This window comes from Nomascus leucogenys, chromosome 1a (assembly GCF_006542625.1).
Source record: "Nomascus leucogenys isolate Asia chromosome 1a, Asia_NLE_v1, whole genome shotgun sequence".
In the NCBI taxonomy this organism is placed as follows: domain Eukaryota; kingdom Metazoa; phylum Chordata; class Mammalia; order Primates; family Hylobatidae; genus Nomascus; species Nomascus leucogenys.
The window spans coordinates 76,984,777-77,000,314 of record NC_044381.1 but is presented as its reverse complement, the minus strand read 5'-3'; the positions used below and the strand labels follow the sequence as shown (position 1 = coordinate 77,000,314).

At 36.5% G+C, this 15,538-nt stretch overlaps 1 protein-coding gene and 1 long non-coding RNA gene across 3 annotated transcripts in view; one reads left to right on the top strand and one right to left on the bottom strand.

The window, feature by feature from the left end:
• The window catches only part of PCNX4 (pecanex 4), a 44,272-nt gene extending 41,916 nt beyond the window's left edge, over positions 1-2,356 (bottom strand). For both annotated transcript variants that reach the window (XM_030811567.1, XM_030811556.1), the window contains exon 1: positions 1,861-2,356. The gene's annotated coding sequence lies outside the window, so the exon portion shown is untranslated. The remainder of the gene's footprint in view (positions 1-1,860) is intronic.
• Positions 2,357-2,411: 55 nt separating this feature from the next.
• Positions 2,412-14,731, top strand: LOC115834791. The gene is made up of 3 exons (XR_004029738.1): positions 2,412-2,576; positions 3,329-3,422; positions 14,085-14,731. It is a non-coding gene; the product is annotated as an uncharacterized LOC115834791 (long non-coding RNA).
• The last annotated feature ends 807 nt before the right edge of the window (positions 14,732-15,538 follow it).

Below are 15,538 nucleotides of genomic sequence, written 5' to 3'. Positions count from 1 at the left end.
TAAAAATGGGAAGCTTTTGATAGCTAAGCCAGCATAAGGGGATTGGTATCCAGTACTCTTTCACAAGACAAGTGAGAAAGTGTTTAAAAAACAAGGTTCTCACCATCATGAAAGTGAAAACAACCTATAGGATGGAAGAAAATTTGTGCAAATCATATATATATATGACTTATAGCTAGACTATATAAAGAACTCTCACAATTCAATAATGAGAAATCAAATAATCCAATCTTTAAAAAATGACCAAGGATCTGAACAGACATTTCTCCAAAGATGATATACAAATGGTTAATAAGCACAGAAAATATAAAATGATACTCAACATCATTACTCATTAGAAAAACACAAATTGAAACCATAATGAGGTACCATTTCAAACCCCCTTGACTGGCTAAAATAAAAATGGCAGACAATAATAAGTATTAACGAAGACTGTGGAGAAATCAGAACCCTCAAACATATCTGGTGGTTATGTAAAATGATACAGCTCCTTTGGAAAACAGTCTAGCAGCTCCTCAAAAGGCTAAATATAGAGTTACCATATAATCCAGTAATTCTACTCTCAGGTATACACCCAACAGAAATAAAAACATATATCTCTACACAAAAATCTGTACACAAAAGATTCATAGAAGAAATATTACTAACAGCCAAAAAATGAAAACAACCCAAATGTCCACCAATGAATGGATAAATAAAATGTGATATATCCACACAATGGAATTAGGCTATAAAAAGGAATGAAGTACTCATGCATTCTACAACATGGCTGAACCTTGAAAACACACTAAGTGAAAGCCCGTTACAAAAGGCCACATATTGTATTATCCTATCGATGTGAAATGTCCAAAATAAGCAAATTTATGGGGACAGAAAATAGATTAGTAATTGCTTATGGCTGGTGGGGTAAGGATAATGGGGGAGGGAGGTGGTGACTGCTGAAGGTAAAAGGTTTCTTTTTGGGGTGATGAAAATGTTCTAAACTTGACTGTGGTAAGGGTTGCACAATTCTGTAAATGGGTGAATTGTATTGAATGTATATTACATCTCAATAAAGCTCTTAAAAAGGAAAAAGATTCCCTGATTGGTATTTTCCACAGTAGTTAATAATTAGAAGGCAGCTCTTTCAGTAGGAAATTTAGGAGTAGCCAACAGATGCTCCAAACAGTTAAATTCGTAAAAAGGCAACATCTGAACCGGATGCTATGCTAAAGGTTTGGGGATTTGGCGTGAGTGGCGGTGGATACCAAATAACATGAAGGATAGTCTTTGCCCTAACTGTAGCAATGATTTAATGAAGAAAACAAACACCTAAAAATAGTAAAAAATGAGTAAGTGAAAAATGATGGATACAGAGCAGATAACCAATTCAGCGGCATGGAAAACAACTTCCGATTCACTGGAGTAAATTCTGGTCCTGGGCAGACAAAAGGTTGTGGGGACAGAGGTCGAGATCAGTGGGGAAGGAGCGCTTCACGTTCAGGGGGCCATGAGTTGAACAATTCGGACAAAAGAAAAGAGGTTTAGTTGGAGATATGGCGAGAGTACATTTCTATCTAACGGACACAGCTCCGGCTGGGTGTGCCATATACCATTTCGTACGAGTCTCTTAGAAACAAAATGCTACAATTCAACAGGCTAAAGTAGTCTTTCAAAGGAAAGTTAAAATCACACTGAATTACTATCTCTAATGACTGAGTTCATTAAGCCCAATAATTGCACTTAAAGGTTTTGCAACGAAAAACGAAAAATGTGTTTCTTGTGGCAATGAAAGCTCCTAGAACAACTTGGCTCTCCGCACAGGCTTGGACATTAAGGTGCCGAAGAAGTCCCGAGGTGGACGTCGGACAACGAACGTACCTCAAGTCACCCGAGGGAAGAGAAGACGCGAAGGCATCCCGGGGACTGCATTTTTGCAGGTAAACCCGGGCTGGGCGCTCCCGCCGGGAGGTTGGTTATTGCCCGAATGCGGAGGCAGAAAAGCTGCGGCGGCCGAACAACGAGCTCACCGCAGCCCCGCCCGGGCCAGCTTTGGGTTTCCATGGCTAACGTCAACTCCGGCGGCCGCCACCCGGAGCCGAAGAGAGCGCGTGCGCGTTCGGGGACCTCGCCGGCGCCCGGCTGGCCTCGCTGCCCCGGTCTGTGCTCGCTCCCGAGGCGGGCCCTGCCGTAAAGCAGGCTTAGCCTAGAGGAAGCAGAGAAATAGCGCGCTTCGTTCGCGCCAGGATTAGGCCAACATCTGCCTGGCCGGGGACGACGGGAGTCGCTCGTGCTTTGGTCTCGCACTGGGCCTAGCAGAAGCAGCAGCGAGGAGAGCCAGGACGCCCTGAACTTTCCCCTGGGCCGGGCCTTTACGCAAGAGCGTCGTTGCCCTGGTGACGTGACGTCCTTCCTCAGGATTGTGCGCCGAGGTTGGGGAACAGACGAGCAACCGCCATTTTGCGCATTAATTCACCAGAGGCGGTCAGGTTGTCTTAACGCAGGCAGAGGGGTGTGGCAGATCTCCAACCGCTCGGGGTCCCGCGACTTCCATTAATGAATTCGCACACTGGCCGTCACCACGCAACACACCGACGGTAATGAATATTTTTGAGTGACACTTCATGCAGCCTATTCGGCTCGGACGACTGGGGACTGCATAATGTGATCGCTATCGCCTCAGTTTCTGGCTGCGTTTTAAAATACAAGGAACCAACATGTCCATCATAGAAACGTGTTATTAAGATATTAATAAAACAAGGCAGAGTTCCGGCGGTCCAATTAAAACGCCGTGGCTGATTCTTATTAGTGTGGCGGGAATCTTTACAGCCTGGCCGCAAAGACCCCAATTAACGCTAGTTAAAAAGTTATCCCTATACCCAGGGCTCACCTCCCCCATTCTCTACGAAATATGAACCCCCTCTCCCCCCCACCAAGTTCTGGACACGTTCCAGATTGCCAGTTGGGAGTCCTCAAGACGGCCCCGGACAGCGTTAACAATGATTGGTCTCAGCGGATTTAGAGGCTCGTGTAAGGGAACTTTGAAGCTAACTTGTGGGTATCAAGGTACCCGCAATTCCCCCATGTGATTGGGTAGATACCCTAGCAGTTCTGCACACTTCAGAGTCCAAGATGATTTGTGGACTGTTTTGTTTGGATCTCCATTCCTCAAAACTGTAAATGCGGCCTTAATTTTTTTTTTTTTTTTTTTTTAATTCTTGGCTCTTGGCTTTCCTGGAAATGATGACTTCCTATTTAAGTATTTAGGTTTTCAGGTCGTAATAGAAAAATAATTACTGTGTTCATATTTAAAGAAAGCCAAAGCTTTATTTATTTATTTATTTTTAAGATATTCTGTCCAGAGGAAAAGTGTAGTGTGTTGAAAGCATGTGGAAGAAAACCCCGGATATACATATACTTGTCTTCAAGGACGTGATTTGCAGGTAGGCCCTTTCATAGTTTGGTGTCTTCACGATTTGATAGAATATGGGAAAACGTGCTGTTGGTCCATCCATAGTTTTTCTCATTGAAGCTCACTCATTGCGGGTCAGAGTACCACATTAAGTATCTTGGAAGCATCAGTTACTGCTAAGAAGTCCGAGTTTCATGTGGTTTAGAGTAGAGGCTCCAGAGTCAGGAAGTCTGGATTGAAACCCTGGCACCGCTGCTTACTACTTGTGTGATCTTGAGGTTATGTAATTTCTCTAGTGCTCAGTTTCCCCATATCTTGTAAAATAAGGCAAATAATAGAACTTAACCCACAGAGAGTTATGTCATTGGATTAAACCAAATAATTGTAAATTGCTTAGCAGAGTAAATGGCACAGCTTAAGTGCTTAGTAAGGATGAGCTATTATCTTTATGAAGAGAGGCTGTATTTATGCTTGTTCTTCTCATGGGCATTACATACGACCCAACCAGAATTAACATGTTTATTGTTGAAATATCTGCTGTTTTTCAAATATATTTGAACATCGCACTTTCTTAGAATAAAATTAGTAGGGCATATGGTACAAGCCCTTTGGTTAGCTGTGTATAAAATATTCATTCAACAATTTATTGAAATAGTGAAGGGAACAGTGGTTCCTATTTGTCAGGAACTACACTAATTGCTGCAGATACAAAGTCAAATAAAACATGATCCTTAAGGAATTTACCAAAATATAACTTGGACATCAAGGACATAACTTGAACAACAAGGACATCAGTAATTACAGTGTTTGTGATAAACAGGTATGTGCTGAACTTCAGAAACAAAGTGGGACACATAATTCTGGGGAAATTAAGGATGGTTGCAATCCAGTTTTAAAGGGTGAGTAGATAGCTGGGCCAGGTGTGGTGGCTCTTGCCTGCAATCCTAGCACTTTGGGAGGCTGAGGTAGGAGGATCGCTTGAGCCTGGAAGTTTGAGGCAACATGGTGAAACCCTGTCTCTACAAAAGATACAAAAAATTAGCCGGGTGTGGTTGTGTGCGCCTGTGGTCCCAGCTACTCTGAGGCTGAGGTAAGAGGTTGTTGCAGTGAGCCGAAATTGCACCACTGCACTCCAGCCTGGACAACAGAGTGAGATCTTGTCTCAAAAAAAAAAGTTAGCTGGGAGAGGAGGTATTCCAGGTAGGGGAACATTTATTCTTTAATTCATTCAACACGTACTTAGAGCATACATAGAATCAGTACTTTGTGTACCTCATTTAGTCTTAATCTTATGAGGTAGCTTATTATTATTTCAAACGTAAGGAATCTGAGCTTGAGAAAAGTAAAATAAGTGATGACATCAGGAGTTGAGTCCGTATCTGTATGTCTTCAAGATTCATATATTTTTTCCTACCTTGCTGATTCACATAAAATGAAACAAATTGTGAAAAATCGGGAACTGCTGCTTCAGCCAGAGAAGATGTTTAGCCAGACATCATCATGACATACATGTTATTGTGTAATGGTAATGTCCGTTTTCAGTTCATACCCAAGTTACTTCTCTTGCTAAAAAGTAAAACAAAAACAAAACCCACACCATAAACCCTCACTCTGCCTTGTTCCCAGAGACCACTGGCCAGAAGTCTCCAAAAATAATGCAGAACTGCAGCACTAGGTATGGGCCAAAGAGGAGGCAAAATCAGGCTCACAGTTCTGGGTGCCTTTAAAGAAACACAGGAGGAATAATAGCTTTGGGAAGAAGGATAATGAATCTACTTTGAGACCTGTGTGTAAGGGGCTGATGGGATATTCAGGTGCCTACGCCCAGCTGGAAATACAGAATTGGACCTATATTACATATTGACCTTGGGAGAGAAGTTAAGATGTAGAATATTCAATAATTTTTTTTAAAAAGATTGTTGAAGTAATAAGATTGGAAAAGAATGCCAAGGTTTATATCTTAATGGGACAAGAAGAAACCGAAGAAGAAAAGGACTATAAAATAAAAAGATTGACTTCTTATATGGCTTATTGAAAGTCACTGTATCATAGATCATGATATGCATCAAAGATCATGTGAAAGGGCATGTGATGAGTAGAAATTTTAGAGTGTCTCAGCATGTTCGTGAGATTTGGGTTGGGCAAGTTATGAGTTGCGAGAATATTGAAGACAGGAAGTGCCCAATGGTTAATTACAGTGTTTCATATTGAAACCTTCTTTAATATTAGAAACTTTCATATCCCATAAACATTCATAAATAGAACCATCAAATATACAATATATAATGTAATCATAGCTTTGCCATTGGTTGGTCTCAAGCTTTACTCTAAGATACAATATATTTCTTTTAAATTCCAGTTCTGAAAAATTTACAGTAATCACTGATGGGGAGTGTATGATAAAAGGATAGTTTCAAATTTTGGTTATGATAAAGAAATTTTAGTTTTCTTGTATAGCTCTTAAATTTCACTATTATTCCACATCAATAACTTCACAGATGAGACTTCATTTTAGAGGTGTTCCAGTTGATATTATTTTGGAACATTGTAACTACTGGAAACTTATTTTGGATAATTGTTTAAAAAAAACACAGGTGTTTAAGAAAGAACACAGTAGAATTATTAGTAGACTGGAAATCAGTAAATTGGAATATTTAAAAAGCTAGACTTTAATTTTTAAATTATGTTACATTTTGTAAAAATTTTAACTTCACCGAAAGATCAAATTTTAATGGTAACAAAACTGTAAACATCTGTCATGCCAGATCCCATTCACTTCAGTATGGATGGCACCAGGTTCAAGAGGCCAAATAGAGACCCAGAGCCAGCAAATGAGATATAGGGTTTATTGAAGGGAACTTACATAAAGAGCACTACAGTGTCAGTGGGCTGGACAGAAGTGCCACCACGTGCAGAAAGCATGCAGTTTAGATAGCGTTTGCACTTAACACCCTCCCCCTAGCAACCTCCATCTGGCAACCTTCATTTAACCCAAAACAAAGGGCCTCAATCTCCTGTATGGCCCACGTCCCACAGGATGGGATGGGGCTCAGATGTTCTCATAGATAAGGATGAATCTCTGGGTTGGCCATGCTGGGAAGACCGAAACTGCATTGAGGTGTGTCTGCCATACAGGGTCATTCTCAGGATATGCTTACGTTTTGTTGTCTGGTGTGTACATACACCATCCACAGGCGTACTTAACAATTTGATTCTACAAAAATTAAATTACATACATCTGAATTAAGTACAATGATTCTCCTTTATTTTTGCAAACATTATTGATAGTTAATGATGCAGATTTCATAGTCTTTCTCCCAACATTTTACACTAGATTGGAGCATCAGTTAACCTACTGACAGTGACCAAGGATATGATGCCTTATTAATTTCTAAAGCTATAACTGAAGTTAGCAACCTCAAGTAGATGCCCCTTTCCTGGCATTTGCCTGCCAAGTTCTGTGTTTATAAATGTACTAACCATTTAGAATTTTGTGACTATTGTCTTCACTTTCCTTTAGAATGAGTATATAAATGGAAGTGCCACGTGCAAGTTAACTGAGAGAATTTCTACTGGGTAGGAAAGTTATGATTACATAAGAGTAGAGGGGAAAAGTTAGGTGTAATTTGCCTAATGTTGGAAGAAAGCCTGTTGACCCCCCTGCAATCTTTCCAGCCTCATTATACTGTTGAGTGGAAAAGTCCACATTTGTTACAATTACTTCCTGCAGTTTACACTGTGATGCTCTCTTTAGGTTAATATATTTAAAAACACAAAAACTAGAGGTTACTCATATTAAATAATTATTTATGGGAAATAAAGGCAGTTTATGCATAAAATAACAAAAACCAGTTTTGGTGGGATGGTAGATTAGAGGAACATTTTTGAAACTTAGCTTGGCTGTGTTTAACAAAATTTAAAATGGAGTTTTCCTTGACACAGAATTTCATTTAAGTTTATTGAACCTATTCCTTATTGAAGACTGTTTTGTGTTTTTGCTATTACAGGTGTTTGTACTAGAAAATTTGTAATATCAAAAAAGCACAAAACAGTCTTCAATAGGGGACTGGTTAAATAGATTATGTAAAAAGGAGACATATCAGCATATACATCTATGCAAAGATGTCCAACTTACGTTAATTAAAACAATTAAAAATTATGATTTGCATGGTATGATTTTATGTTAAACTGGATGTAAGCATGAGCATGTTTTATATATGCATATTTCTGAAAGACATAAGAAACAACAGACCTTAACCTCAAGAGATTAACTGGGATTTGACTGGAAGGGGAACTTTCACTTTTTACCTTATACTCTTTTGTGCTGTTAATACATTTTTAAAATAATATATATTATTTTATAATCTTTAATAAAAAAATTAAAAACAAAAACATTAAATTGGCTGCAATACTCCTACCCTCCAAAAAACTCACCAAGCCGTTAAGTGATTTAGCCACTGTATAACCAGTATAGAGGTGTAGTGGATTTTTGTTTTTATAATAGTACCTTTATCCAGAATATATATGGAAAATTGTTGTTTTTCTGAACAAAGAAATTAAAGTATTGATGCTTTCATAGGAAGAGAAGTGCCATATTATTTTTTAGGGTTGTATTACAGTTGAAAATTACTGTGATTTATTTGGTATATTGGTAAATTTTGAGCTTTGATAATCACACAATGGGATACTAGACCACTGCAATATTAGATTAATAGGTCATCTTTTGAAATCTTTAAAATTAGTTCATTTTATATAGTAAATGAGAACATTTACTGAATTTATGTATACATTCTGAAGCTTATTTGATTTTTTCAAATGTATGTAAAATATAAATTTTAGCATATGTGTAAAACTATATTAGTGTATATATACAGATATGTATATATACAAAAATTTGTACATATGTAAAGTATATGTTATATATAACATGCAAAATAAAATACGCTGTATTTTGTCAAATCAGCAATGACTAAGTATTACTGTAGGAAATTTTTAGATGTGGTTTGTTTTTAACAGTATAAAGTGTAATGATTTTAATAACATTTATGCTGGTACTTTAAAATATTTTCATTTTACCAGAGCTGTGTTTTAGACTCTTAATTTAAATTAAAACCAATATATAGAAATAAATATTAGAATAATTATTAATCCCATGGAATTTTTAAAATTCTGTTATTTATGAATCCCAAGCCAAATATCTGATTCATGTTTTTATTACATAGCAGTTTTACTCCTACAAGACTTTGTAATTGGTAGAAAATTCATACACCTTTAAAGAGCAGTATGCACAAAAGAGATGCATATACTTGTAGAGATAACCATGTAGTAAGAAACAATGGATTGTTTTTATTTGTGGCTTTTATATAAAACTAGCCTATGGATTATTTTCCCTGTGAATTTTTTCCCTGATAATTTTTCTCCTGGCATCATAATAATGAAAATAATAAAATTTTAGAGGCAAGCTTTAAGAGCATGTATGCCCTGCCTAATACAGCTAACAAAACCAAAAAACTTACTCATACTATGTACTGCAAAAATTCAGTGACAGTTTTTTTATTCTGAGTGGTCAAATTCGTGTAGAAACATACACCTTGAATTGCACAATTCAGTATCCCTGGGCAACTTGTTTCTGTATCATTCATATTCCCAAATGTACTCTGGGCTATAACAGTGGGCTGTGAAAACCTAAAAGTTATATTTACTCTTATGAAAAGACTTCCTTTATTTATGTTTACCTTCTTTCCCCAATGTACAGATTCTTTAAAAATATAGTACATCTTAAAAGTACTAACCTGAATATAGTGTGGACTCTTCTAGATTTTTTATTCCATTTCTCCTGATGCACAGAATGAATAGTACTTGCTTTATGAGTCAGTAAACAATCTTTAAGAACCAGGAGGGCCTGAAGCTCATTTCCCCTCCTTCAGATTATATCCCAAATACTGCATCCACTGATGCCTCCTTCCAAAGACAATGGAATGATTCCTTCCTTTCAGAAGCGAAAGCAGCCCTACCTGAGAACACTCTGAAATATGTTGTCCTCTTTGCAAGATCTCCATTTACTAGACCAGTTATTTTCCTCATTCCTCATCAAAGCATGAACTCAATAACTGATTAAGAAAACAGTGTTCTTAGTGCGAAAGAAAAAGATAATGGTGTTCATAAGGTGATGGAAAGCATATTTAGCAAGAAATAATGAGATCTGAATTACCATTTGAGCTCTGCAAGAAACTTGATAATTTTATGTTGGGCAAGTCAATCTCTAGGTTTCCGTTTTCTCCTCAGTAATATTAAGGATCGGGCTGTCTCTAAATTTTCATGTAACTGTATATTTCTACTTCTATATTATTTTTCTGTTAGTTTTATCATGCTATTGGTGGAAATAAAGGTAGTCTATACAATTTTATTTTTTATGCAAATACGTTTTTTAAAGTGCGTAAATTTTTTAAACAACAAACATAAGAGTGAGCTTTATGCTAAGCAGACCTAAACAAAACATGATTATCATTAGAAAACTAATTCTCTTTACTTCAGTATTGACCACTTTTCTTGGGACAGTGATTTCTGTGAATATTAGCATCCAGTAGTGTGTCACATTAATCAGTATTCACTGAGTACCAACAGTTTACCTTCTGAGCACTCTTTCTTTAAGGTCAGTTAAGTAAAAATGTTAAAGCCAGTTATTATGAGGATTTCTGCCATATAATAGTCAAATTATTTTATACTTAGCCTCTTTTTGATTAAAAGTAGTAGTCAAAGATGTCGAAGCCCTCAAAGGTGATTTTGAACAGGAAGTGCTGGAGCTACCCAGGCAGCAATCAGAAACAATTAGGAAAAATGTACCAAATGCTTCGTTCTTTCTCTAGGCTGCATGGCAAATTACATTTAATATTTCAGGCTTGTTGCATTTTAAAATAAGGGCTCCAACTAAGCAATTTTCAAGACAACTCCAATCAAAAGATATTGCTTAAAATTTTCTTATTGCTATAGAAATGAAAAGAGTGATTGTCTATGTTGATTAGCCTTGAAGATTGCTTTGGGGAAAATTTGATGATTCTAGTACCATTACCATTATAATTTACAATCTGTAAAGAATTGAATACTACATTGACTACCAGGATAGTTTAAGGCTTCCTTTTTATCTGCTAGTTTTATTCTTCTACCTTAACATAAAGAAATCCTTGTAATATGTATTTAATGCATATGTAATTTATTTTTATCATGATTCTTGAAAATTATTCTCAATTAGATCAAACAAAAATCAACCGTAGAGCATAATAAATATGCCTGAAATATTTATTGATGCCTACTATGTGCCAAATTTTGTGCTAATCAATTTGGCAGATAGAGATTAAAAAGAAAGATTTAACTTCAAAGAGCTTTCATCTTAATGGGTAGAAAATGCACAATAAAAAGAAATGAACAAAATAAGAAAAATTTAGAACCAATTGCGTTTCAGTTATGATGAGCTGAGTATGGCTGATACAATTTCATTTTCTTATACCAAATGCTAAATAGAGGTTATCGTTACCTGATTTGGCAAAACCTAGCAAGTTAGGAAAGTGCTCCCATAATAATATTTTTGTGTTTAGAAAGAAAAATTAGAATGAAATTACATTACACTTGGCAATGTATAGAAAAATGTTTAAATACCAAGAAAGACCTTTATGCTGGCAAAGAGATTCATTTTTTATGGACCTTCTGATTCAAAGGCCAAGTTTTTAATTATTTTAAACAGTTTTAAAATAGCCTAAAATGTACCAGCTGTCTTAAACTAGCAAACAAAATGAGATTCAGTGATAGTGAGGATTCAGTAAAATGGCATTCTCATTTATTCACTCATGAACTCAATTAGTGAATATTTATAGGTGATAGACTATTTGTTAGAGGACTAGTGATGAAAGAGTACCAGTACCTCTTGTTATGGGCCCCACTGGGGAGAGTGCTGAGGTAATACAAATCTATATGATCACTTTGAAAATAAATGTAATCATATTAGCAACTCTAAAAATGTGCATACTTTTAACTGATTAATACTTTTCTGTGCAAAGGATTCAAAAGAAGTAAAGATTTATGTACATATGTATTTATTGCATATTTCTAATACTGCAAAATAGGAAGCAACTTGAATGTTCAATGATTAAGAAAATTATAGTATTTCCCCTTGGTTGACTATAACATAAACATTAGGATGATAATTATAATAGCTTTGTAATGCCATGGAAAATGCTTAGATATATAATATGAAGAAAATCAAAAGTATATAAACTTAAAATTCTATGAAAATATACAAATGAGAAAACTTAGAATTTTACAAAATGATAGTTGTATTCTCATGGAGGTGTGCCAGATGATCATCTCATTGTGTTTTTGAAATATCATGTACTATTTAACAATGGGTAATCAAATATTTTAATATATAAAAGTCCTGAATAGCATACAACCTTTATGCATTGCTGATGAGAATGTAAAGTGGTGTAGCTGCTGTGGAAAACAATATGATGGCTCCTCAAAAAGTTAAACATAGAATTACCATATGATCCAGCAGTTCCACTTCTAAGATACCCAAAAGGATTAAAAGCGGGGACTCTAACAGATACTTGTATACCCATGTTCATAGCAGCATTATTCACAATAGCCAAGAGGTAGAAGTAAACCAAGTATTCATTAATAGGTGAATGGATATGCAGAATGTATATACATACAATGGAATATTATTTAGCCTTAAGAAGGAAGGAAGTTCTGACACATGTTGCAACATGGATGATAAACCCTTTTTTTTTTTGAGACAGGGTCTTGCTCTGTTGCCCAGGCTGGAGTGCAGTGGTAGGATGCTCACTGCAGCCTCAACCTCCTGGGCTCAAGCAATCCTCCCACCTCAGCTTTCCAAAGTGCTGGTGTTATAGGCATGAGCCACTGTGCTCAGCCCTGGATGAACCTTGAAGACATTATTCTAAGTGAAATAAGCTATTCACAAAATTATTGTACAAATATTGTATGATTACACTTGTATGATGTATCTAGAGTAGTCAAATTCATAAAGAGAAATTAAAATGGTGGTTTCCAGGGACTTGGGGGAGGAAGGATGGGAAGTTATTGTTTGATGGGTACAGAATTTCAGTTTTGCACAATAAAAAGAGGCCTCGAGATGGGTAATAGTGATGTTTGCATATCAATGTGAATGTACTTAATGCCACTAAACTGTACACTTAAAAATAGTTAAGATGATCAATTTTATGTGTATTTTACCACAATTTAAAAAATAAAGGTTAAAATGGTAGATATGTTTTGTGTAGTTTGCTATAATAAAAAAATTTTTAAAAAGTAGTTCAGAAGCTGTGGATGGATTTCTATATATGTATCAGAGGTTGGAAAGGGGGCAATTTATAGAGTAAGAGTATAGTACAATGAAAAAAACCAAAATGCATAAGGCAGTTTCAAAAGAATTCCAAAGATAAGTATCACCAAATTATATTCTGTGTTAAACTGAAATGTGTAATTTGAAATGTTTTGCTCAAGTATTTCTCCTGCCTTTTTTTTGTCTAAGCTCATGACTATAGATAATAGCAGAAAATGTAATTGTTAGACTGAAATGAACTTTGAATATTGTCACAATTTTAGAAGTGAAAGAGATGCTTGCTATATTAGAGTTCTCTAGAGGGCCAGGACTAATAGGGTAGATGTATATATAAAGCAGAGTTTATTAAGGAGTATTGACTCACAAGATCACAAGGTGAAGTCCCACAGTAGGCCATCTGCAAGCTGAGGAGCAAGGAAGCCAGTCCGAGTCCCAAAACCTCAAAAGTAGGGAAGCCGACAGTGCAGCCTTCAGTCTGTGGCCAAATGCCCTAGAGCCCCTGGCAAACCACTGGTGTAAGTCCAAGAGTCCAAAAGCTGAAGAACTTGGAGTCCGATGTTTGAGGGCAGGAAGCATCCAGCACTGGAGAGAGATAAAGGCAGGAAGACTCCACCAGTCTAGCCACACTGGCAGCTTATTAGATGGTGGCCACCCAGATTGAGGGTGAGTCTGCCTCTCCCAGTCCACCGATAAAAATGTTAGTCTCCTTTGGCAACACCCTCATGGACACACCCAAGAACAATACTTTGCATCCTTCAATCCAATTAAGTTGACAGTATTAACCACCACACTTGCTCCACAGGTTCAGATAAATTAAGATTATATAGATACATAGTGAAAGATCTGTCTAGAATGGATCCTTTGACTTTCATTACAGTATTATTTAGGCTTTGTATTAAGCAGGCTAGATTCTAATCTTTTAAAAAATAATGAAACATTTGATTATTCGCTATTAGGAAATTCCTATATTTTTTAATTTAAAAAATTTATTTCAACAGTTTTGGGATAAAGGTAGTTTTGTTACATGGATAAGTTCTTTAGTGGTAAAGGAAATTCTTAAACATGAATTTTCTGTGGTGTAGTTTACAGCTATGTCTTTTACTCATGCTTTTGATGTTTTTTATATTCTCAAGGAATTGTTAACTTCACAGCTCTCTTCTCAAGCCATTGTTCCTTTGATTCTAAGAGAGGTTACATTGTCTTAGCTTTTAAAAATAATCTACATTATGAATTGTTGTTCAAATATCTTTCCTATCCCACTCTTATCTTGAACTGTATTCCTTCAAATATTTGTAATTGTGGGACTCAAATGATACTGACCTTATTATCTCCTAGATCTTCTGCATTGCACAAAGTCGGAATACTTGGTTGCAAGTGACAGAAATTCAAATCCTCCAAAAAGGATTTATTGGTTCATGTAATTGGGAAGTGCAAGAGTGTATCTTACGGCAAGAGTGCATCTGGAGACTCAAATACTGCTGTCAAGACTCTCTCTCCAACTCTTTGTTTGCATTGCTTTATTCTTTTAGAGTCTCCCCTAGTGGCAGACAAATGGCTGCCAGACAAACTCAAATCTCCCAGTTAAGCAATTGCAATGGAGGAAATAAGCCAAATAACTCTCTACCAATGTCCATATCTCAATTTCAGGTTCTGTGTGCATACTCCTATGATTAGCAGCCCCAGCACTAATGCATAGAGGAGATATTTCCCAAAGAATTCTGAAGAAAGGGAGGTGGGAAAATTAGGCAGAAAAGAAGAACAATTCCCATAGTCTATTATACCAATGTTTCCCCACCTTATAGTAAAGCAACTTTTTAAAAAATTCTAGACATATTACAAACCAATGTTTCTGTCCACTTAAAATCATTTAATGTACTGCATGTTTGTCTCTTTTTGGCTGTGCAGCATTTGAATCCCTGTCCTTTCTGGAATTTGCCACTGTGAGAGCGTTAGTGGGAAGGCAGGCCACATCCCCCATCACAGATGTTAAAAAATACATATGCTTTTATTTATTTATTTTTTTGCTGTGAAGGTATTATTATTGTTATATTTTTTAATATACGGTAGTTCTGGTGCAGGTTTATAACATAGGTATACATGTGCCATGGTGGTTTGCTGCACCCATTAACCCATCATCTACATTAGGTATTTCTCCTAATGCTATCCGTCCACTTGCCCCCCACGCCACAACAGGCCCCAGTGTGTGATGTTTCCCTCCCTGTGTCCAGGTATTCTCATTTTTCAGCTCCTACTTATGAGTGAGAAAATATGGTGTTTGATTTTCTGTTCCTGTGTAAGTTTGCTGAGAATGATGGTTTCCAGTTTTATCTATGTCTCTGCAAAGGACATGAACTCATCCTTTTTAAAGGCTGGATAGTATTCCATGGTGTATTTGTGCCACATTTTCTTTATCAAGTCTGTCAGTGATGGACATTTGGGTTGGTTCCAAGTCTTTACTATTGTGAACAGTGCTGCAATATGTGCATATGTCTTTATAATAGAATTATTTATAATCCTTTGGGAATATACCCAGTAATGGGATTGCTGGGTCAAATGGTATTTCTGGTTCTAGATCCTTGAATAATTGCCACACTGTCTTCCACAATGGTTTAACTAATTTACACTCCCACCAACAGTGTAAAAGCATTCTTATTTCTCCACATCCTCTCCAGCATCTGTTGTTTCCTGACTTTTTAATGATCACCATTCTAACTATGAGATGGCAGCTATTGTGGTTTTGATTTGCATTTCTCTAATGACCAGTGATGAACTTTTTTTCATATGTTTGT